Source organism: Argiope bruennichi, chromosome 7 (assembly GCF_947563725.1).
Source record: "Argiope bruennichi chromosome 7, qqArgBrue1.1, whole genome shotgun sequence".
In the NCBI taxonomy this organism is placed as follows: Eukaryota; Metazoa; Arthropoda; class Arachnida; order Araneae; family Araneidae; genus Argiope; species Argiope bruennichi.
The window spans coordinates 100,094,603-100,120,595 of NC_079157.1; positions in this window are offsets into that span (position 1 = coordinate 100,094,603).

Sequence of the window (25,993 nt, forward strand, 5' to 3'; positions counted from 1 at the left end):
AAGCACTTTTCAAAATGTTCTACCTTTAAAATAAAATTTAATGTCAAAATATTTCCATTTTCAAGAGAAATTTTAGGAGTCAAGTTCAGGCACATGCGCAGAATTCATTTCTATTCAAAGCATTGTGCTTTTAGACCAGAATGACACCGTGTTAAAACTTTTAGTTTATAATCTTAATCAGAGTCTTAGGCCATTCAGACGCACTCCGGGTACGAAGCCTCGTGGCCAGATCGGCAGAACGAGCTACTTAGTTTTGCTGGTCTTCAGTTCGATTCTCGAAAATGAGGATTTTTTAAAAATATTTTTCTTTCTTTATTTATTTTAGTTATATTTATCCATTATTCAAACACTTGCTAATAAATTTTCAAAATGTTATACTTTCAAAATAAAATTTAATGTCAAAACATTTCTATATTCAAGAGAAATTTTAGGAGTCAAGTTCACGCACATGCGCAGAATTCATTCCCATTCAAAGCATTATGCTTTTAGAGCAGAATGACACCATGTTAAAACTTTTAGTTTATAATCTTAATGAGAGTCTTAGGCCATTCGGACGCACTCCGGGTACGAAGCTTCGTGGCCATATCGGCAGAACGAGCCACTTAGTTTTGCTGGTCTTGAGTTCGAATCTCGAAAATGAGCATTTTTTAAATATATCTTTCTTTACTTTTTTCTCTTTTATTTATTTTAGGTATACATTATTCCAACACTTCCTAAGCACTTTTCAAAATGTTCTACCTTTAAAATAAAATTTAATGTCAAAATATTTCTATTTTCAAGAGAAATTTTAGGAGTCAAGTTCAGGCACATGCGCAGAATTCATTTCTATTCAAAGCATTGTGCTTTTAGACCAGAATGACACCGTGTTAAAACTTTTAGTTTATAATCTTAATCAGAGTCTTAGGCCATTCAGACGCACTCCGGGTACGAAGCCTCGTGGCCAGATCGGCAGAACGAGCTACTTAGTTTTGCTGGTCATCAGTTCGATTCTCGAAAATGAGGATTTTTTAAATATATTTTTCTTTTCTTTTTTCTCTTTTATTTATTTTAGGTATACATTATTCCAACACTTCCTAAGCACTTTTCAAAATGTTCTACCTTTAAAATAAAATTTAATGTCAAAATATTTCTATATTCAAAAGAAATTTTAGGAGTGAAGTTCACGGACATGCGCAGAATTAATTCCTATTTAAAGCATTATGCTTTTAGACCAGAATGACACCGTGTTAAAACTTTTAGTTTATAATCTTAATAAGAGTCTTCGGCCATTCAGACGCCCTCCGGGTACGAAGCCTCGTGGCCAGATCGGCAGAACGAGCCACTTAGTTTTGCTGGTCTTCAGTTCGAATCTCGAAAATGAGCATTTTTTAAATATATCTTTCTTTACTTTTTTCTCTTTTATTTATTTTAGGTATACATTATTCCAACACTTCCTAAGCACTTTTCAAAATGTTCTACCTTTAAAATAAAATTTAATGTCAAAATATTTCTATTTTCAAGAGAAATTTTAGGAGTCAAGTTCAGGCACATGCGCAGAATTCATTTCTATTCAAAGCATTGTGCTTTTAGACCAGAATGACACCGTGTTAAAACTTTGTTTATCATCTTAATGAGAGTCTTAGGCCATTCAGACGTGCTGTTGGTACGAAGCTTTGTGGGCAGAACGAGCAGCTTAGTTTTGCTGGTCTTCAGTTCAAGTCTCGAAAATGAGAATTTTTTAAATATATTTTTCTTTTCATTTTTCTCTTTTATTTATTTTAGGTATACATTATTCCAACACTTCCTAAGCATTTTTCAAAATGTTCTACCTTTAAAATAAAATTTAATGTCAAAATATTTCTATTTTCAAGAGAAATTTTAGGAGTCAAGTTCAGGCACATGCACAGAATTCATACCTATTCAAAGCATTGTGCTTTTAGACCAGAATGACACCGTGTTAAAACTTTTAATTTATAATCTTAATCAGAGTCTTAGGCCATTCAGACGCACTCCGGGTACGAAGCCTCGTGGCCAGATCGGCAGAACGAGCCACTTAGTTTTGCTGGTCTTCAGTTCGAATCTCGAAAATGAGCATTTTTTAAATATATCTTTCTTTACTTTTTTCTCTTTTATTTATTTTAGGTATACATTATTCCAACACTTCCTAAGCACTTTTCAAAATGTTCTACCTTTAAAATAAAATTTAATGTCAAAATATTTCTATTTTCAAGAGAAATTTTAGGAGTCAAGTTCAGGCACATGCGCAGAATTCATTTCTATTCAAAGCATTGTGCTTTTAGACCAGAATGACACCGTGTTAAAACTTTTAGTTTATAATCTTAATCAGAGTCTTAGGCCATTCAGACGCACTCCGGGTACGAAGCCTCGTGGCCAGATCGGCAGAACGAGCTACTTAGTTTTGCTGGTCTTCAGTTCGATTCTCGAAAATGAGGATTTTTTAAATATATTTTTCTTTTCTTTTTTCTCTTTTATTTATTTTAGGTATACATTATTCCAACACTTCCTAAGCACTTTTCAAAATGTTCTACCTTTAAAATAAAATTTAATGTCAAAATATTTCTATATTCAAAAGAAATTTTAGGAGTGAAGTTCACGCACATGCGCAGAATTCATTCCTATTTAAAGCATTATGCTTTTAGACCAGAATGACACCGTGTTAAAACTTTGTTTATAATCTTAATGAGAGTCTTAGGCCATTCAGACTCACTCCGTGTACGAAGCTTCGTGGCCAGATCGGCAGATCGAGCCACGTAGTTTTGCTGGTCTTCAGTTCGAGTTTCGAAAATGAGAATTTTTTAAATATATTTTTCCTTTCTTTTTTCTCTTTTATTTATTTTAGGTATACATTATTCCAACACTTCCTAAGCATTTTTCAAAATGTTCTACCTTTAAAATAAAATTTAATGTCAAAATATTTCTATTTTCAAGAGAAATTTTAGGAGTCAAGTTCAGGCACATGCACAGAATTCATACCTATTCAAAGCATTGTGCTTTTAGACCAGAATGACACCGTGTTAAAACTTTTAATTTATAATCTTAATCAGAGTCTTAGGCCATTCAGACGCACTCCGGGTACGAAGCCTCGTGGCCAGATCGGCAGAACGAGCCACTTAGTTTTGCTGGTCTTCAGTTCGAATCTCGAAAATGAGCATTTTTTAAATATATCTTTCTTTACTTTTTTCTCTTTTATTTATTTTAGGTATACATTATTCCAACACTTCCTAAGCACTTTTCAAAATGTTCTACCTTTAAAATAAAATTTAATGTCAAAATATTTCTATTTTCAAGAGAAATTTTAGGAGTCAAGTTCAGGCACATGCGCAGAATTCATTTCTATTCAAAGCATTGTGCTTTTAGACCAGAATGACACCGTGTTAAAACTTTTAGTTTATAATCTTAATCAGAGTCTTAGGCCATTCAGACGCACTCCGGGTACGAAGCCTCGTGGCCAGATCGGCAGAACGAGCTACTTAGTTTTGCTGGTCTTCAGTTCGATTCTCGAAAATGAGGATTTTTTAAATATATTTTTCTTTTCTTTTTTCTCTTTTATTTATTTTAGGTATACATTATTCCAACACTTCCTAAGCACTTTTCAAAATGTTCTACCTTTAAAATAAAATTTAATGTCAAAATATTTCTATATTCAAAATAAATTTTAGGAGTGAAGTTCACGCACATGCGCAGAATTCATTCCTATTAAAAGCATTATGCTTTTAGACCAGAATGACACCGTGTTAAAACTTTTAGTTTATAATCTTAATAAGAGTCTTAGGCCATTCAGACGCCCTCCGGGTACGAAGCCTCGTGGCCAGATCGGCAGAACGAGCCACTTAGTTTTGCTGGTCTTCAGTTCGAATCTCGAAAATGAGCATTTTTTAAATATATCTTTCTTTACTTTTTTTTTCTTTTATTTATTTAAGGTATATTTATCCATTATTCCAACACTTACTAAGACCTTTTCAAAATGTTATACTTTTAAAATAAAATTTAATGTCAAAATATTTCTATATTCAAAAGAAATTTTGGGAGTGAAGTTCACGCACATGCGCAGAATTAATTCCTATTTAAAGCATTATGCTTTTAGACCAGAATGACACCGTGTTAAAACTTTTAGTTTATAATCTTAATAAGAGTCTTAGGCCATTCAGACGCCCTCCGGGTACGAAGCCTCGTGGCCAGATCGGCAGAACGAGCCACTTAGTTTTGCTGGTCTTCAGTTCGATTCTCGAAAATGAGGATTTTTTAAAAATATTTTTCTTTCTTTATTTATTTTAGTTATATTTATCCATTATTCAAACACTTGCTAATAAATTTTCAAAATGTTATACTTTCAAAATAAAATTTAATGTCAAAACATTTCTATATTCAAGAGAAATTTTAGGAGTCAAGTTCACGCATATGCGCAGAATTCATTCCTATTCAAAGCATTATGCTTTTAGACCAGAATGACACCGTGTTAAAACTTTTAGTTTATAATCTTAATGAGAGTCTTAGGCCATTCAGACGCACTCCGTGTATGAAGCTTCGTGGCCAGATCGGCAGATCGAGCCACTTCATTTTGCTGGTCTTCAGTTCGAGTTTCGAAAATGAGAATTTTTTAAATATATTTTTCTTTCTTTATTTATTTTAGTTATATTTATCTATTAGTCCAACAATTACTAAGAACTTTTCAAAATGTTATACTTTTAAAATAAAATTTAATTTCAAAATATTTCTATATTCAAAAGAAATTTTAGGAGTGAATTTCACGCACATGCGCAGAATTCATTCCTATTCAAAGCATTATGCTTTTAGACAAGAATGACACCGTGTCAAAACTTTTAGTTTATAATCTTAATGAGAGTCTTAGGCCATTCAGACGCACTCTGGATACGAAGCTTGGTTGCCAGATCAGCACTTAAACGAGGCACTTAGTTTTGAAGGTTTTGAGTACGAGTCTCAAAAATGAGAATTTTTTTACATTTTTTTCTTTTATATATTTTAGGTATACATTATTCCAACACTTCCTAAGAACTTTTCATAATTTTATACTTTTAAAATAAAATTTAATGTCAAAATATATCTATATTCAAGAGAAATTTTAGGAGTCAAGTTCACGCACATGCGCAGAATTCATTCCTATTCCGAACATTATGCTTTTAGACAAGAATGACACCGTGTTAAAACTTTTAGTGTATAATATTAATGAGAGTCTTATGCCATTGAAACGCACCCTGGGTACGACGCTTCGTGGCCAGATCGGCAGAACGAGCAGCTTAGTTTTGCTGGTCTTCAGTTCGAGTCTCGAAAATGAGAATTTTTTAAATATATTTTTCTTTTCATTTATCTCTTTTATTTATTTTAGGTATACATTATTCCAACACTTCCTAAGAACTTTTCAAAATGTTATACTTTTAAAATAAAATTTAATGTCAAAATATATCTATATTCAAGAGAAATTTTAGGAGTCAAGTTCACGCACATGCGCAGAATTCATTCCTATTCAAAGCATTATTCTTTTAGACAAGAATGACACCGTGTTAAAACTTTTAGTTTATAATCTTAATGAGAGTCGTAGGCCATTCAGACGGACTCCGTGTACGAAGCTTCGTGGCCAGATCGGCCGAACGAGCAGCTTAGTTTTGCTGGTCTTCAGTTCGATTCTCGAAAATGAGGATTTTTTAAATATATTTTTCTTTCTTTATTTATTTTAGTTATATTTATCCATTATTCAAACACTTGCTAATAAATTTTCAAAATGTTATACTTTGAAAATAAAATTTAATGTCAAAATATTTCTATATTCAAGAGAAATTTTAGGAGTGAAGTTCACGTACATGCGCAGAATTCATTCCTATTCAAAGCATTGTGCTTTTAGACCAGAATGACACCGTGTTAAAAGTTTTAGTGGATAATCTTAATGAGAGTCTTAGGCCATTCAGACGCACTCTGGGTACGAAGCTTCGTGGCCAGATCGGCAGAACGAGCCGTTTAGTTTTGCTGGTCTTCAGTTCGTCTCGAAAATGAGAATTTTTTAAAAATATTTTTCATTTCATTTTTCTCTTTCATTTATTTTAGGTATACATTATTCCAACACTTCCTAAGAACTATTCAAAATGTTATACTTTTAAAATAAAATTTAATGTCAAAATATATCTATATTCAAGAGAAATTTTAGGAGTCAAGTTCACGCACATGCGCAGAATTTATTCCTATTCAAAGCATTATGCTTTTAGACCAGAATGACACCGCGTTAAAACTTTTAGTTTATCATCTTAATGATATTCTTAGGCCATTCAGACGCGCTCTGGGTACGAAGCTTCGTGGCCAGATCGGCAGAACGAGCAGCTTAGTTTTGCTGGTATTCAGTTCGAGTCACGAAAATGAGAATTTTTTAAATACATTTTTCTTTTCATTTTTCTCTTTTATTTATTTTAGGTATACATTATTCCAACACTTCCTAAGAACTTTTCAAAATGTTATACTTTTAAAATAAAATTTAATGTCAAAATATTTCTATATTCAAGAGAAATTTTAGGAGTGAAGTTCACGCACATTCGAGGAATTCATTCCTATTCAAAGCATTATGCTTTTAGACAAGAATGACACCGTGTTAAAACTTTTAGTTTATAATCTTAATGAGAATCTTAGGCCATTCAGACGCACTCCGTGTCCGAAGCTTCGTGGCCAGATCGGCAGAACGATCCACTTCATTTTGCTGGTCTTCAGTTCGAGTCTCGAAAATGAGAATTTTTTAAATATATTTTTCTTTATTTATTTATTTTAGTTATATTTATCTATTAGTCCAACGATTACTAAGAACTTTTCAAAATGTTATACTTTTAAAATAAAATTTAATGTCAAAATAATTCTATATTCAAAAGAAATTTTAGGAGTGAAGTTCACGCACATGCGCAGAATTCATTCCTATTCAAAGCATTATGCTTTTATACAAGAATGACACCGTGTTAAAACTTTTAGTTTATAATCTTAGTGAGAGTCTTAGGCCATTCAGACGCACTCCAGGTACGAAGCTTCCTGGCCAGATCGGCAGAACGAGCCACTTAGTTTTGCTGGTCTTCAGTTCGATTCTCGAAAATGAGGATTTTTTAAATATATTTTTCATTCTTTCTTTATTTTAGTTATATTTATCCATTATTCAAACACTTGCTAATAAATTTTCAAAATGTTATACTTTGAAAATAAAATTTAATGTCAAAATATTTCTGTATTCTAGAGAAATTTTAGGAGTGAAGTTCACGCTAATTCGCAGAATTCATTCCTATTCAAAGCATTATGCTTTTAGACAAGAATGACACCGTGTTAAAACTTTTAGTTTATAATCTTAATGAGAGTCTTAGGCCATTCAGACGCACTCCGTGTCCGACGCTTCGTGGCCAGATCGGCAGAACGAGCCATTTCGCTTTGCTGGTCTTCAGTTCGAGTCTCGAAAATGAGAATTTTTTAAATATATTTTTTTTTCTTTATTTATTTTAGTTATATTTATCTATTAGTCCAACACTTCCTAAGAACTTTTCATAATTTTATACTTTTAAAATAAAATTTAATGTCAAAATATTTCTATATTCAAGAGAAATTTCAGGAGTCAAGTTCACGCACATGCGCAGAATTCATTCCTATTCAAAGCATTATGCTTTTAGACCAGAATGACACCGTGTTAAAACTTTGTTTATCATCTTAATGAGAGTCTTAGGCCATTCAGACGTGCTGTTGGTACGAAGCTTTGTGGGCAGAACGAGCAGCTTAGTTTTGCTGGTCTTCAGTTCGAGTCTCGAAAATGAGAATTTTTTAAATATATTTTTCTTTTCATTTATCTCTTTTATTTATTTTAGGTATACATTATTCCAACCCTTCCTAAGATTTTTTCAAAATGTTATACTTTTAAAATAAAATTTAATGTCAAAATATATCTATATTCAAGAGAAATTTTAGGAGTCAAGTTCACGCACATGCGCAGAATTCATTCCTATTCAAAGCATTATTCTTTTAGACAAGAATGACACCGTGTTAAAACTTTTAGTTTATAATCTTAGTGAGAGTCTTAGGCCATTCAGACGCACTCCAGGTACGAAGCTTCCTGGCCAGATCGGCAGAACGAGCCACTTAGTTTTGCTGGTCTTCAGTTCGATTCTCGAAAATGAGGATTTTTTAAATATATTTTTCATTCTTTCTTTATTTTAGTTATATTTATCCATTATTCAAACACTTGCTAATAAATTTTCAAAATGTTATACTTTGAAAATAAAATTTAATGTCAAAATATTTCTGTATTCAAGAGAAATTTTAGGAGTGAAGTTCACGCTAATTCGCAGAATTCATTCCTATTCAAAGCATTATGCTTTTAGACAAGAATGACACCGTGTTAAAACTTTTAGTTTATAATCTTAATGAGAGTCTTAGGCCATTCAGACGCACTCCGTGTGCGACGCTTCGTGGCCAGATCGGCAGAACGAGCCATTTCGCTTTGCTGGTCTTCAGTTCGAGTCTCGAAAATGAGAATTTTTTAAATATATTTTTCTTTCTTTATTTATTTTAGTTATATTTATCTATTAGTCCAACACTTCCTAAGAACTTTTCATAATTTTATACTTTTAAAATAAAATTTAATGTCAAAATATTTCTATATTCAAGAGAAATTTCAGGAGTCAAGTTCACGCACATGCGCAGAATTCATTCCTATTCAAAGCATTATGCTTTTAGACCAGAATGACACCGTGTTAAAACTTTGTTTATCATCTTAATGAGAGTCTTTGGCCATTCAGACGTGCTGTTGGTACGAAGCTTTGTGGGCAGAACCAGCAGCTTAGTTTTGCTGGTCTTCAGTTCAAGTCTCGAAAATGAGAATTTTTTAAATATATTTTTCTTTTCATTTTTCTCCTTTATTTATTTTAGGTATACATTATTCCAACACTTCCTAAGAACTTTTCAAAATCTTATACTTTTAAAATAAAATTTAATGTCAAAATATATCTATATTCAACAGAAATTTTAGGAGTCAAGTTCACGCACATGCGCAGAATTCATTCATATTCCGAACATTATGCTTTTAGACAAGAATGACACCGTGTTAAAACTTTTAGTGTATAATATTAATGAGAGTCTTAGGCCATTGAAACGCACTCTGGGTACGACGCTTCGTGGCCAGATCGGCAGAACGAGCAGCTTAGTTTTGCTGGTCTTCAGTTCGAGTCTCGAAAATGAGAATTTTTAAAATATATTTTTCTTTTCATTTATCTCTTTTATTTATTTTAGGTATACATTATTCCAACACTTCCTAAGATTTTTTCAAAATGTTATACTTTTAAAATAAAATTTAATGTCAAAATATATCTATATTCAAGAGAAATTTTAGGAGTCAAGTTCACGCACATGCGCAGAATTCATTCCTATTCAAAGCATTATTCTTTTAGACAAGAATGACACCGTGTTAAAACTTTTAGTTTATAATCTTAGTGAGAGTCTTAGGCCATTCAGACGCACTCCAGGTACGAAGCTTCCTGGCCAGATCGGCAGAACGAGCCACTTAGTTTTGCTGGTCTTCAGTTCGATTCTCGAAAATGAGGATTTTTTAAATATATTTTTCATTCTTTCTTTATTTTAGTTATATTTATCCATTATTCAAACACTTGCTAATAAATTTTCAAAATGTTATACTTTGAAAATAAAATTTAATGTCAAAATATTTCTGTATTCAAGAGAAATTTTAGGAGTGAAGTTCACGCTAATTCGCAGAATTCACTCCTATTCAAAGCATTATGCTTTTAGACAAGAATGACACCGTGTTAAAACTTTTAGTTTATAATCTTAATGAGAGTCTTAGGCCATTCAGACGCACTCCGTGTCCGACGCTTCGTGGCCAGATCGGCAGAACGAGCCATTTCGCTTTGCTGGTCTTCAGTTCGAGTCTCGAAAATGAGAATTTTTTAAATATATTTTTCTTTCTTTATTTATTTTAGTTATATTTATCTATTAGTCCAACACTTCCTAAGAACTTTTCATAATTTTATACTTTTAAAATAAAATTTAATGTCAAAATATTTCTATATTCAAGAGAAATTTCAGGAGTCAAGTTCACGCACATGCGCAGAATTCATTCCTATTCAAAGCATTATGCTTTTAGACCAGAATGACACCGTGTTAAAACTTTGTTTATCATCTTAATGAGAGTCTTAGGCCATTCAGACGTGCTGTTGGTACGAAGCTTTGTGGGCAGAACGAGCAGCTTAGTTTTGCTGGTCTTCAGTTCAAGTCTCGAAAATGAGAATTTTTTAAATATATTTTTCTTTTCATTTTTCTCTTTTATTTATTTTAGGTATACATTATTCCAACACTTCCTAAGAACTTTTCAAAATGTTATACTTTTAAAATAAAATTTAATGTCAAAATATATCTATATTCAAGAGAAATTTTAGGAGTGAATTCACGCACATGCGCAGAATTCATTCCTGTTTAAAGCATTATGCTTTTAGACCAGAATGACACCGTGTTAAAACTTTTAGTGTATAATATTAATAAGAGTCTTAGGCCATTCAAACGCACTCTGGGTACGACGCTTCGTGGCCAGATCTGCAGAACAAGCAGCTTAGTTTTGCTGGTCTTCAGTTCGAGTCTCGAAAATGAGAATTTTTTAAATGTATTTTTCTTTTCATTTTTCTCTTTTATTTATTTTAGGTATACATTATTCCAACACTTCCTAAGAACTTTTCAAAATGTTATACTTTTAAAATAAAATTCAATGTCAAAATATTTCTATATTCAAAAGAAATTTTAGGAGTGAATTCACGCACATGCGCAGAATTCATTCCTATTCAAAGCATTATGCTTTTATACAAGAATGACACCGTGTTACAACTTTTAGTGTATAATATTAATGAGAGTCTTAGGCCATTCAGACGCACTCTGGATGCGAAGCCTGGTGGCCAGATCACCAGAACGATTCACTTAGTTTTGAAGGTTTTGAGTTCGAGTCTCAAAAATGAGAATTTTTTTACATTTTTCTCTTTTATATATTTTAGGTATACATTATTCCAACACTTCCTAAGAACTTTTCATAATTTTATACTTTTAAAATAAAATTTAATGTCAAAAAAATTCTATATTCAAGAGAAATTTTAGGAGTCAAGTTCACGGACATGCGCAGAATTCATTCCTATTCAAAGCATTATGCTTTTAGAAAAGAATGACACCGTGTTAAAACTTTGTTTATCATCTTAATGAGAGTCTTAGGCCACTCAGACGCACGGTGGGTACGAAGCTTCGTGGCAAGATCGGCAGAACGAGCAGCTTAGTTTTGCTGGTCTTCAGTTCGAGTCCCGAAAATGAGAATTTTTTAAATATATATATATTTTTTTTCATTTTTCTCTTTTTTATTTATTTTAGGTACACTTTATTCCAACACTTCCTAAGACCTTTTCAAAATGTTATACTTTTAAAATAAAATTTAATGTCAAAATATTTCTATTTTCAAGAGAAATTTTAGGAGTCAAGTTCACGCACATGCGCAGAATTCATTCCTATTCAAAGCATTATGCTTTTAGACCAGAATGACACCGTGTTAAAACTTTGTTTATCATCTTAATGAGAGTCTTAGGCCATTGAGACGTGCTGTTGGTACGAAGCTTTGTGGGCAGAACGAGCAGCTTAGTTTTGCTGGTCTTCAGTTCAAGTCTCGAAAATGAGAATTTTTTAAATATATTTTTCTTTTCATTTTTCTCTTTTATTTATTTTAGGTATACATTATTCCAACACTTCCTAAGAACTTTTCAAAATCTTATACTTTTAAAATAAAATTTAATGTCAAAATATATCTATATTCAAGAGAAATTTTAGGAGTCAAGTTCACGCACATGCGCAGAATTCATTCCTATTCCGAACATTATGCTTTTAGACAAGAATGACACCGTGTTAAAACTTTTAGTGTATAATATTAATGAGAGTCTTAGGCCATTGAAACGCACTCTGGGTACGACGCTTCGTGGCCAGATCGGCAGAACGAGCAGCTTAGTTTTGCTGGTCTTCAGTTCGAGTCTCGAAAATGAGAATTTTTTAAATATATTTTTCTTTTCATTTATCTCTTTTATTTATTTTAGGTATACATTATTCCAACACTTCCTAAGATTTTTTCAAAATGTTATACTTTTAAAATAAAATTTAATGTCAAAATATATCTATATTCAAGAGAAATTTTAGGAGTCAAGTTCACGCACATGCGCAGAATTCATTCCTATTCAAAGCATTATTCTTTTAGACAAGAATGACACCGTGTTAAAACTTTTAGTTTATAATCTTAATGAGAGTCGTAGGCCATTCAGACGCACTCCGTGTACGAAGCTTCGTGGCCAGATCGGCAGAACGAGCAGCTTAGTTTTGCTGGTCTTCAGTTCGATTCTCGAAAATGAGGATTTTTTAAATATATTTTTCTTTCTTTCTTTATTTTAGTTATATTTATCCATTATTCAAACACTTGCTAATAAATTTTCAAAATGTTATACTTTGAAAATAAAATTTAATGTCAAAATATTTCTATATTCAAGAGAAATTTTAGGAGTGAAGTTCACGTACATGCGCAGAATTCATTCCTATTCAAAGCATTGTGCTTTTAGACCAGAATGACACCGTGTTAAAAGTTTTAGTGGATAATCTTAATGAGAGTCTTAGGCCATTCAGACGCACTCTGGGTACGAAGCTTCGTGGCCAGATCGGCAGAACGAGCCGTTTAGTTTTGCTGGTCTTCAGTTCGTCTCGAAAATGAGAATTTTTTAAAATTATTTTTCTTTTCATTTTTCTCTTTTATTTATTTTAGGTATACATTATTCCAACACTTCCTAAGAACTATTCAATATGTTATACTTTTAAAATAAAATTTAATGTCAAAATATATCTATATTCAAGAGAAATTTTAGGAGTCAAGTTCACGCACATGCGCAGAATTTATTCCTATTCAAAGCATTATGCTTTTAGACCAGAATGACACCGTGTTAAAACTTTTAGTTTATCATCTTAATGAGAGTCTTAGGCCATTCAGACGAGCTCTGGGTACGAAGCTTCGTGGCCAGATCGGCAGAACGAGCAGCTTAGTTTTGCTGGTCTTCAGTTCGAGACACGAAAATGAGAATTTTTTAAATACATTTTTCTTTTCATTTTTCTCTTTTATTTATTTTAGGTATACATTATTCCAACACTTCCTAAGAACTTTTCAAAATGTTATACTTTTAAAATAAAATTTCATGTCAAAATATTTCTATATTTAAGAGAAATTTTAGGAGTGAAGTTCACGCACATTCGAGGAATTCATTCCTATTCAAAGCATTATGCTTTTAGACAAGAATGACACCGTGTTAAAACTTTTAGTTTATAATCTTAATGAGAGTCTTAGGCCATTCAGACGCACTCCGTGTCCGAAGCTTCGTGGCCTAACGAGCAGAACGAGCCACTTAGTTTTGCTGGTCTTCAGTTCGAGTCTCGAAAATAAGAATTTTTTAAATATATTTTTCTTTATTTTTTCTCTTTTATTTTTTTTTAGGTATACATTATTCCAACACTTCCTAAGCACTTTTCAAAATGTTCTACCTTTAAAATAAAATTTAAAGTCAAAATATTTCTATTTTCAAGAGAACTTTTAGGAGTCAAGTTCACGCACATGCGCAGAATTCATTGCTATTCAAAGCATTATGCTTTTAGACCAGAATGACACCGTGTTAAAACTTTTAGTTTATAATTTTAATAAGAGTCTTAGGCCATTCAGACGCACTCCGGCTACGAAGCCTCGTGGCCAGATCGGCAGAACGAGCCACTTTGTTTTGCTGGTCTTCAGTTCGAGTCTCGAAAATGAGAATTTTTTAAATTTATTTTTCTTTTCTTTTTTGTCTTTTATTTATTTTAGGTATACATTATTCCAACACTTCCTAAGCACTTTTCAAAATGTTCTACCTTTAAAATAAAATTTAATGTCAAAATATTTCTATTTTCAAGAGAACTTTTAGGAGTCAAGTTCACGCACATGCGCAGAATTCATTCCCATTCAAAGCATTATGCTTTTAGACCAGAATGACACCGTGTTAAAACTTTTAGTTTATAATCTTAATGAGAGTCTTAGGCCATTCAGACGCACTCCGGGTACGAAGCTTCGTGGCCAGATCGGCAGAACGAGCCACTTCGTTTTGCTGGTCTTCAGTTCGAGTCTGGAAAATGAGCACAGTTCGAGTCTGGAAATAAACACAAATTTTTTTAATATATTTTTCTTTTCTTTTTTCTCTTTTATTTATTTTAGGTATACATTATTCCAACACTTCCTAAGCACTTTTCAAAATGTTCTACCTTTAAAATAAAATTTAATGTCAAAATATTTCTATATTCAAAAGAAATTTTAGGAGTGAATTCACGCACATGCGCAGAATTCATTCCTATTTAAAGCATTATGCTTTTAGACAAGAATGACACCGTGTTAAATCTTTTAGTTTATAATCTTAATCAGAGTCTTAGGCCATTCAGACGCCCTCCGGGTACGAAGCCTCGTGGCCAGATCGGCAGAACGAGCCACTTAGTTTTGCTGGTCTTCAGTTCGATTCTCGAAAATGAGAATTTTTTAAATATATTTTTCTTTTCTTTTTTCTCTTTTATTTATTTTCGGTATACATTATTCCAACACTTCCTAAGCACTTTTCAAAATGTTCTACCTTTAAAATAAAATTTAATGTCAAAATATTTCTATATTCAAAAGAAATTTTAGGAGTCAAGTTCACGCACATGCGCAGAATTCATTCCCATTCAAAGCGTTATGCTTTTAGACCAGAATGACACCGTGTTAAAACTTTTAGTTTATAATCTTAATAAGAGTCTTAGGCCATTCAGACGCACTCCGGGTACGAAGCCTCGTGGATAGATCGGCAGAACGAGCCACTTAGTTTTGCTGGTCTTCAGTTCGAATCTCGAAAATGAGCATTTTTTAAATATATCTTTCTTTACTTTTTTTTTCTTTTATTTATTTAAGGTATATTTATCCATTATTCCAACACTTACTAAGACCTTTTCAAAATGTTATACTTTTAAAATAAAATTAAATGTCAAAATATTTCTATATTCAAAAGAAATTTTGGGAGTGAAGTTCACGCACATGCGCAGAATTCATTCCTATTCAAAGCATTATGCTTTTAGACCAGAATGACACCGTGTTAAAACTTTTAGTTTATAATCTTAATAAGAGCCTTAGGCCATTCAGACGCACTCCGGGTACGAAGCCTCGTGGCCAGATCGGCAGAACGAGCTACTTAGTTTTGCTGGTCTTCAGTTCGATTCTCGAAAATGAGGATTTTTTAAAAATATTTTTCTTTCTTTATTTATTTTAGTTATATTTATCCATTATTCAAACACTTGCTAATAAATTTTCAAAATGTTATACTTTCAAAATAAAATTTAATGTCAAAATATTTCTATATTCAAGAGAAATTTTAGGAGTCAAGTTCACGCACATGCGCAGAATTCATTCCCATTCAAAGCATTATGCTTTTAGACCAGAATGACACCGTGTTAAAACTTTTAGTTTATAATCTTAATGAGAGTCTTAGGCCATTCAGACGCACTCCGGGTACGAAGCTTCGTGGCCAGATCGGCAGAACGAGCCACTTCGTTTTGCTGGTCTTCAGTTCGAGTCTGGAAAATGAGAATTTTTTTAAATATATTTTTCTTTTCTTTTTTCTCTTTTATTTATTTTAGGTATACATTATTCCAACACTTCCTAAGCACTTTTCAAAATGTTCTACCATTAAAATAAAATTTAATGTCAAAATATTTCTATATTCAAGAGAAATTTTAGGAGTCAAGTTCACGCACATGCGCAGAATTCATTCCTATTCCGAACATTATGCTTTTAGACAAGAATGACACCGTGTTAAAACTTTTAGTGTATAATATTAATGAGAGTCTTAGGCCATTGAAACTCACTCTGGGTACGACGCTTCGTGGCCAGATCGGCAGAACGAGCAGCTTAGTTTTGCTGGTCTTCAGTTCGAGTCTCGAAAATGAGAATTTTTTAAATATATTTTTCTTTTCATTTATCTCTTTTATTTATTTTAGGTATACATTATTCCAACACTTCCTAAGAACTTTTCAAAATGTTATACTTTTAAAATAAAATTTAATGTCAAAATATATCTATATTCAAGAGAAATTTTAGGAGTGAAGTTCACGCACATGCGCAGAATTCATTCCTATTCAAAGCATTATTCTTTTAGACAAGAATGACACCGTGTTAAAACTTTTAGTTTATAATCTTAATGAGAGTCGTAGGCCATTCAGACGCACTCCGTGTACGAAGCTTCGTGGCCAGATCGGCAGAACGAGCAGCTTAGTTTTGCTGGTCTTCAGTTCGATTCTCGAAAATGAGGATTTTTTAAATATATTTTTCTTTCTTTCTTTATTTTAGTTATATTTATCCATTATTCAAACACTTGCTAATAAATTTTCAAAATGTTATACTTTGAAAATAAAATTTAATGTCAAAATATTTCTATATTCAAGAGAAATTTTAGGAGTGAAGTTCACGTACATGCGCAGAATTCATTCCTATTCAAAGCATTGTGCTTTTAGACCAGAATGACACCGTGTTAAAAGTTTTAGTGGATAATCTTAATGAGAGTCTTAGGCCATTCAGACGCACTCTGGGTACGAAGCTTCGTGGCCAGATCGGCAGAACGAGCCGTTTAGTTTTGCTGGTCTTCAGTTCGTCTCGAAAATGAGAATTTTTTAAAATTATTTTTCTTTTCATTTTTCTCTTTTATTTATTTTAGGTATACATTATTCCAACACTTCCTAAGAACTATTCAATATGTTATACTTTTAAAATAAAATTTAATGTCAAAATATATCTATATTCAAGAGAAATTTTAGGAGTCAAGTTCACGCACATGCGCAGAATTTATTCCTATTCAAAGCATTATGCTTTTAGACCAGAATGACACCGTGTTAAAACTTTTAGTTTATCATCTTAATGAGAGTCTTAGGCCATTCAGACGAGCTCTGGGTACGAAGCTTCGTGGCCAGATCGGCAGAACGAGCAGCTTAGTTTTGCTGGTCTTCAGTTCGAGACACGAAAATGAGAATTTTTTAAATACATTTTTCTTTTCATTTTTCTCTTTTATTTATTTTAGGTATACATTATTCCAACACTTCCTAAGAACTTTTCAAAATGTTATACTTTTAAAATAAAATTTCATGTCAAAATATTTCTATATTTAAGAGAAATTTTAGGAGTGAAGTTCACGCACATTCGAGGAATTCATTCCTATTCAAAGCATTATGCTTTTAGACAAGAATGACACCGTGTTAAAACTTTTAGTTTATAATCTTAATGAGAGTCTTAGGCCATTCAGACGCACTCCGTGTCCGAAGCTTCGTGGCCTAACGAGCAGAACGAGCCACTTAGTTTTGCTGGTCTTCAGTTCGAGTCTCGAAAATAAGAATTTTTTAAATATATTTTTCTTTATTTTTTCTCTTTTATTTTTTTTAGGTATACATTATTCCAACACTTCCTAAGCACTTTTCAAAATGTTCTACCTTTAAAATAAAATTTAAAGTCAAAATATTTCTATTTTCAAGAGAACTTTTAGGAGTCAAGTTCACGCACATGCGCAGAATTCATTGCTATTCAAAGCATTATGCTTTTAGACCAGAATGACACCGTGTTAAAACTTTTAGTTTATAATTTTAATAAGAGTCTTAGGCCATTCAGACGCACTCCGGCTACGAAGCCTCGTGGCCAGATCGGCAGAACGAGCCACTTTGTTTTGCTGGTCTTCAGTTCGAGTCTCGAAAATGAGAATTTTTTAAATTTATTTTTCTTTTCTTTTTTGTCTTTTATTTATTTTAGGTATACATTATTCCAACACTTCCTAAGCACTTTTCAAAATGTTCTACCTTTAAAATAAAATTTAATGTCAAAATATTTCTATTTTCAAGAGAACTTTTAGGAGTCAAGTTCACGCACATGCGCAGAATTCATTCCCATTCAAAGCATTATGCTTTTAGACCAGAATGACACCGTGTTAAAACTTTTAGTTTATAATCTTAATGAGAGTCTTAGGCCATTCAGACGCACTCCGGGTACGAAGCTTCGTGGCCAGATCGGCAGAACGAGCCACTTCGTTTTGCTGGTCTTCAGTTCGAGTCTGGAAAATGAGCACAGTTCGAGTCTGGAAATAAACACAAATTTTTTTAATATATTTTTCTTTTCTTTTTTCTCTTTTATTTATTTTAGGTATACATTATTCCAACACTTCCTAAGCACTTTTCAAAATGTTCTACCTTTAAAATAAAATTTAATGTCAAAATATTTCTATATTCAAAAGAAATTTTAGGAGTGAATTCACGCACATGCGCAGAATTCATTCCTATTTAAAGCATTATGCTTTTAGACAAGAATGACACCGTGTTAAAACTTTTAGTTTATAATCTTAATCAGAGTCTTAGGCCATTCAGACGCCCTCCGGGTACGAAGCCTCGTGGCCAGATCGGCAGAACGAGCCACTTAGTTTTGCTGGTCTTCAGTTCGATTCTCGAAAATGAGAATTTTTTAAATATATTTTTCTTTTCTTTTTTCTCTTTTATTTATTTTCGGTATACATTATTCCAACACTTCCTAAGCACTTTTCAAAATGTTCTACCTTTAAAATAAAATTTAATGTCAAAATATTTCTATATTCAAAAGAAATTTTAGGAGTCAAGTTCACGCACATGCGCAGAATTCATTCCCATTCAAAGCGTTATGCTTTTAGACCAGAATGACACCGTGTTAAAACTTTTAGTTTATAATCTTAATAAGAGTCTTAGGCCATTCAGACGCACTCCGGGTACGAAGCCTCGTGGATAGATCGGCAGAACGAGCCACTTAGTTTTGCTGGTCTTCAGTTCGAATCTCGAAAATGACCATTTTTTAAATATATCTTTCTTTACTTTTTTTTTCTTTTATTTATTTAAGGTATATTTATCCATTATTCCAACACTTACTAAGACCTTTTCAAAATGTTATACTTTTAAAATAAAATTAAATGTCAAAATATTTCTATATTCAAAAGAAATTTTGGGAGTGAAGTTCACGCACATGCGCAGAATTCATTCCTATTCAAAGCATTATGCTTTTAGACCAGAATGACACCGTGTTAAAACTTTTAGTTTATAATCTTAATAAGAGCCTTAGGCCATTCAGACGCACTCCGGGTACGAAGCCTCGTGGCCAGATCGGCAGAACGAGCTACTTAGTTTTGCTGGTCTTCAGTTCGATTCTCGAAAATGAGGATTTTTTAAAAATATTTTTCTTTCTTTATTTATTTTAGTTATATTTATCCATTATTCAAACACTTGCTAATAAATTTTCAAAATGTTATACTTTCAAAATAAAATTTAATGTCAAAATATTTCTATATTCAAGAGAAATTTTAGGAGTCAAGTTCACGCACATTCGAGGAATTCATTCCTATTCAAAGCATTATGCTTTTAGACAAGAATGACACCGTGTTAAAACTTTTAGTTTATAATCTTAATGAGAGTCTTAGGCCATTCAGACGCACTCCGTGTCCGAAGCTTCGTGGCCTAACGAGCAGAACGAGCCACTTAGTTTTGCTGGTCTTCAGTTCGAGTCTCGAAAATAAGAATTTTTTAAATATATTTTTCTTTATTTTTTCTCTTTTATTTTTTTTTAGGTATACATTATTCCAACACTTCCTAAGCACTTTTCAAAATGTTCTACCTTTAAAATAAAATTTAAAGTCAAAATATTTCTATTTTCAAGAGAACTTTTAGGAGTCAAGTTCACGCACATGCGCAGAATTCATTGCTATTCAAAGCATTATGCTTTTAGACCAGAATGACACCGTGTTAAAACTTTTAGTTTATAATTTTAATGAGAGTCTTAGGCCATTCAGACGCACTCCGGGTACGAAGCTTCGTGGCCAGATCGGCAGAACGAGCCACTTCGTTTTGCTGGTCTTCAGTTCGAGTCTGGAAAATGAGAATTTTTTTAAATATATTTTTCTTTTCTTTTTTCTCTTTTATTTATTTTAGGTATACATTATTCCAACACTTCCTAAGCACTTTTCAAAATGTTCTACCATTAAAATAAAATTTAATGTCAAAATATTTCTATATTCAAGAGAAATTTTAGGAGTCAAGTTCACGCACATGCGCAGAATTCATTCCTATTCCGAACATTATGCTTTTAGACAAGAATGACACCGTGTTAAAACTTTTAGTGTATAATATTAATGAGAGTCTTAGGCCATTGAAACTCACTCTGGGTACGACGCTTCGTGGCCAGATCGGCAGAACGAGCAGCTTAGTTTTGCTGGTCTTCAGTTCGAGTCTCGAAAATGAGAATTTTTTAAATATATTTTTCTTTTCATTTATCTCTTTTATTTATTTTAGGTATACATTATTCCAACACTTCCTAAGAACTTTTCAAAATGTTATACTTTTAAAATAAAATTTAATGTCAAAATATATCTATATTCAAGAGAAATTTTAGGAGTGAAGTTCACGCACATGCGCAGAATTCATTCCTATTCAAAGAATTATTCTTTTAGACAAGAATGACACCGTGTTAAAACTTTTAGTTTATAATCTTAATGAGAGTCGTAGGCCATTCAGACGCACTCCGTGTACGAAGCTTCGTGGCCAGATCGGCAGAACGAGCAGCTTAGTTTTGCTGGTCTTCAGTTCGATTCTCGAAAATGAGGATTTTTTAAATATATTTTTCTTTCTTTCTTTATTTTAGTTATATTTATCCATTATTCAAACACTTGCTAATAAATTTTCAAAATGTTATACTTTGAAAATAAAATTTAATGTCAAAATATTTCTATATTCAAGAGAAATTTTAGGAGTGAAGTTCACGTACATGCGCAGAATTCATTCCTATTCAAAGCATTGTGCTTTTAGACCAGAATGACACCGTGTTAAAAGTTTTAGTGGATAATCTTAATGAGAGTCTTAGGCCATTCAGACGCACTCTGGGTACGAAGCTTCGTGGCCAGATCGGCAGAACGAGCCGTTTAGTTTTGCTGGTCTTCAGTTCGTCTCGAAAATGAGAATTTTTTAAAAATATTTTTCATTTCATTTTTCTCTTTTATTTATTTTAGGTATACATTATTCCAACACTTCCTAAGAACTATTCAAAATGTTATACTTTTAAAATAAAATTTAATGTCAAAATATATCTATATTCAAGAGAAATTTTAGGAGTCAAGTTCACGCACATGCGCAGAATTTATTCCTATTCAAAGCATTATGCTTTTAGACCAGAATGACACCGTGTTAAAACTTTTAGTTTATCATCTTAATGAGATTCTTAGGCCATTCAGACGCGCTCTGGGTACGAAGCTTCGTGGCCAGATCGGCAGAACGAGCAGCTTAGTTTTGCTGGTATTCAGTTCGAGACACGAAAATGAGAATTTTTTAAATACATTTTTCTTTTCATTTTTCTCTTTTATTTATTTTAGGTATACATTATTCCAACACTTCCTAAGAACTTTTCAAAATGTTATACTTTTAAAATAAAATTTAATGTCAAAATATTTCTATATTCAAGAGAAATTTTAGGAGTGAAGTTCACGCACATTCGAGGAATTCATTCCTATTCAAAGCATTATGCTTTTAGACAAGAATGACACCGTGTTAAAACTTTTAGTTTATAATCTTAATGAGAGTCTTAGGCCATTCAGACGCACTCCGTGTCCGAAGCTTCGTGGCCAGATCGGCAGAACGATCCACTTCATTTTGCTGGTCTTCAGTTCGAATCTCGAAAATGAGAATTTTTTAAATATATTTTTCTTTATTTATTTATTTTAGTTATATTTATCTATTAGTCCAACGATTACTAAGAACTTTTCAAAATGTTATACTTTTAAAATAAAATTTAATGTGAAAATATTTCTATATTCAAAAGAAATTTTAGGAGTGAAGTTCACGCACATGCGCAGAATTCATTCCTATTCAAAGCATTATGCTTTTATACAAGAATGACACCGTGTTAAAACTTTTAGTTTATAATCTTAGTGAGAGTCTTAGGCCATTCAGACGCACTCCAGGTACGAAGCTTCCTGGCCAGATCGGCAGAACGAGCCACTTAGTTTTGCTGGTCTTCAGTTCGATTCTCGAAAATGAGGATTTTTTAAATATATTTTTCATTCTTTCTTTATTTTAGTTATATTTATCCATTATTCAAACACTTGCTAATAAATTTTCAAAATGTTATACTTTGAAAATAAAATTTAATTTCAAAATATTTCTATATTCAAAAGAAATTTTAGGAGTGAAAATCACGCACATGCGCAGAATTCATTCCTATTCAAAGCATTATGCTTTTAGACAAGAATGACACCGTGTTAAAACTTTTAGTTTATAATCTTAATGAGAGTCTTAGGCCATTCAGACGCACTCTGGATACGAAGCTTGGTTGCCAGATCAGCAGAACGAGGCACTTAGTTTTGAAGGTTTTGAGTACGAGTCTCAAAAATGAGAATTTTTTTACATTTTTTTCTTTTATATATTTTAGGTATACATTATTCCAACACTTCCTAAGAACTTTTCAAAATGTTATACTTTTAAAATAAAATTTAATGTCAAAATATATCTATATTCAAGAGAAATTTTAAGAGTGAATTCACGCACATGCGCAGAATTCATTCCTGTTCAAAGCATTATGCTTTTAGACCAGAATGACACCGTGTTAAAACTTTTAGTGTATAATATTAATAAGAGTCTTAGGCCATTCAAACTCACTCTGGGTACGACGCTTCGTGGCCAGATCTGCAGAACAAGCAGCTTAGTTTTGCTGGTCTTCAGTTCGAGTCTCGAAAATGAGAATTTTTTAAATGTATTTTTCTTTTCATTTTTCTCTTTTATTTATTTTAGGTATACATTATTCCAACACTTCCTAAGAACTTTTCAAAATGTTATACTTTTAAAATAAAATTCAATGTCAAAATATTTCTATATTCAAAAGAAATTTTAGGAGTGAAGTTCACGCACATGCGCAGAATTCATTCCTATTCAAAGCATTATGCTTTTATACAAGAATGACACCGTGTTACAACTTTTAGTGTATAATATTAATGAGACTCTTAGGCCATTCAGACGCACTCTGGATGCGAAGCCTGGTGGCCAGATCACCAGAACGATTCACTTAGTTTTGAAGGTTTTGAGTTCGAGTCTCAAAAATGAGAATTTTTTTACATTTTTCTCTTTTATATATTTTAGGTATACATTATTCCAACACTTCCTAAGAACTTTTCATAATTTTATACTTTTAAAATAAAATTTAATGTCAAAAAAATTCTATATTCAAGAGAAATTTTAGGAGTCAAGTTCACGGACATGCGCAGAGTTCATTCCTATTCAAAGCATTATGCTTTTAGAAAAGAATGACACCGTGTTAAAACTTTGTTTATCATCTTAATGAGAGTCTTAGGCCATTCAGACGCATTCCGGGTGCGAAGCGTCGTGGCCAGATCGGCAGAACGAGTTGTTTAGTTTTGCTGGTCTTCAGTTCGAGACTCGAAAATGATTATTTTTTAAATCTATTTTTCTTTTCTTTTTTTCTCTTTTATTTATTTTATTTATACATTATTGCAACAATTCCTAAGAACGTTTCAAAATGTTATACTTTTAAAATAAAATTTAATGTCAAAATATTTCTATAATCAAGAGAAATTTTAGGAGTCAAGATCACGCACATCCGCAGAATTCATTCATATTCAAAGCATTGTGCATTTAGACCAGAATGACACTGTGTTAAAATTTTTAGTTTATCATCTTAATGAGAGTCTTAGGCCATTCAGACGCACTCTGGGTACGACGCTTCGTGGCCAGATCGGCAGAACGAACAGCTTAGTTTTGCTGGTCTTCAGTTCGAGTCTCGAAAATGAGAATTTTTTAAATATATTTTTCTTTTCTTTTTTCTCTTTTATTTATTTTAGGTATACATTACTCCAACACTTCCTAAGAACTTTTCAAAATGTTATACTTTTAAAATAAAATTTAATGTCAAAATATTTCTATATTCAAAAGAAATTTTAGGAGTGTAGTTCACGCACATGCGCAGAATTCATTCCTATTCAAAGCATTATGCTTTTAGACCAGAATGACACCGTGTAAAACGTTTAGTTTATAATCTTATTGAGAGTCTTAGACCATTCAGGCGCACTGCGGGTGCGAAGCCTCGTGGCCAGATCGGCAGAACGAGCTACTTAGTTTTGCTGGTCTTCAGTTCGATTCTCGAAAATGAGGATTTTTTAAAAATATTTTTCTTTCTTTATTTATTTTAGTTATATTTATCCATTATTCAAACACTTGCTAATAAATTTTCAAAATGTTATACTTTCAAAATAAAATTTAATGTCAAAATATTTCTATATTCAAGAGAAATTTTAGGAGTCAAGTTCACGCACATGCGCAGAATTCATTCCCATTCAAAGCATTATGCTTTTAGACCAGAATGACACCGTGTTAAAACTTTTAGTTTATAATCTTAATGAGAGTCTTAGGCCATTCAGACGCACTCCGGGTACGAAGCTTCGTGGCCAGATCGGCAGAACGAGACACTTCGTTTTGCTGGTCTTCAGTTCGAGTCTGGAAAATGAGAATTTTTTTAAATATATTTTTCTTTTCTTTTTTCTCTTTTATTTATTTTAGGTATACATTATTCCAACACTTCCTAAGCACTTTTCAAAATGTTCTACCATTAAAATAAAATTTAATGTCAAAATATTTCTATATTCAAGAGAAATTTTAGGAGTCAAGTTCACGCACATGCGCAGAATTCATTCCTATTCCGAACATTATGCTTTTAGACAAGAATGACACCGTGTTAAAACTTTTAGTGTATAATATTAATGAGAGTCTTAGGCCATTGAAACTCACTCTGGGTACGACGCTTCGTGGCCAGATCGGCAGAACGAGCAGCTTAGTTTTGCTGGTCTTCAGTTCGAGTCTCAAAAATGAGAATTTTTTAAATATATTTTTCTTTTCATTTATCTCTTTTATTTATTTTAGGTATACATTATTCCAACACTTCCTAAGAACTTTTCAAAATGTTATACTTTTAAAATAAAATTTAATGTCAAAATATATCTATATTCAAGAGAAATTTTAGGAGTGAAGTTCACGCACATGCGCAGAATTCATTCCTATTCAAAGCATTATTCTTTTAGACAAGAATGACACCGTGTTAAAACTTTTAGTTTATAATCTTAATGAGAGTCGTAGGCCATTCAGACGCACTCCGTGTACGAAGCTTCGTGGCCAGATCGGCAGAACGAGCAGCTTAATTTTGCTGGTCTTCAGTTCGATTCTCGAAAATGAGGATTTTTTAAATATATTTTTCTTTCTTTCTTTATTTTAGTTATATTTATCCATTATTCAAACACTTGCTAATAAATTTTCAAAATGTTATACTTTGAAAATAAAATTTAATGTCAAAATATTTCTATATTCAAGAGAAATTTTAGGAGTGAAGTTCACGTACATGCGCAGAATTCATTCCTATTCAAAGCATTGTGCTTTTAGACCAGAATGACACCGTGTTAAAAGTTTTAGTGGATAATCTTAATGAGAGTCTTAGGCCATTCAGACGCACTCTGGGTACGAAGCTTCGTGGCCAGATCGGCAGAACGAGCCGTTTAGTTTTGCTGGTCTTCAGTTCGTCTCGAAAATGAGAATTTTTTAAAAATATTTTTCATTTCATTTTTCTCTTTTATTTATTTTAGGTATACATTATTCCAACACTTCCTAAGAACTATTCAAAATGTTATACTTTTAAAATAAAATTTAATGTCAAAATATATCTATATTCAAGAGAAATTTTAGGAGTCAAGTTCACGCACATGCGCAGAATTTATTCCTATTCAAAGCATTATGCTTTTAGACCAGAATGACACCGTGTTAAAACTTTTAGTTTATCATCTTAATGAGATTCTTAGGCCATTCAGACGCGCTCTGGGTACGAAGC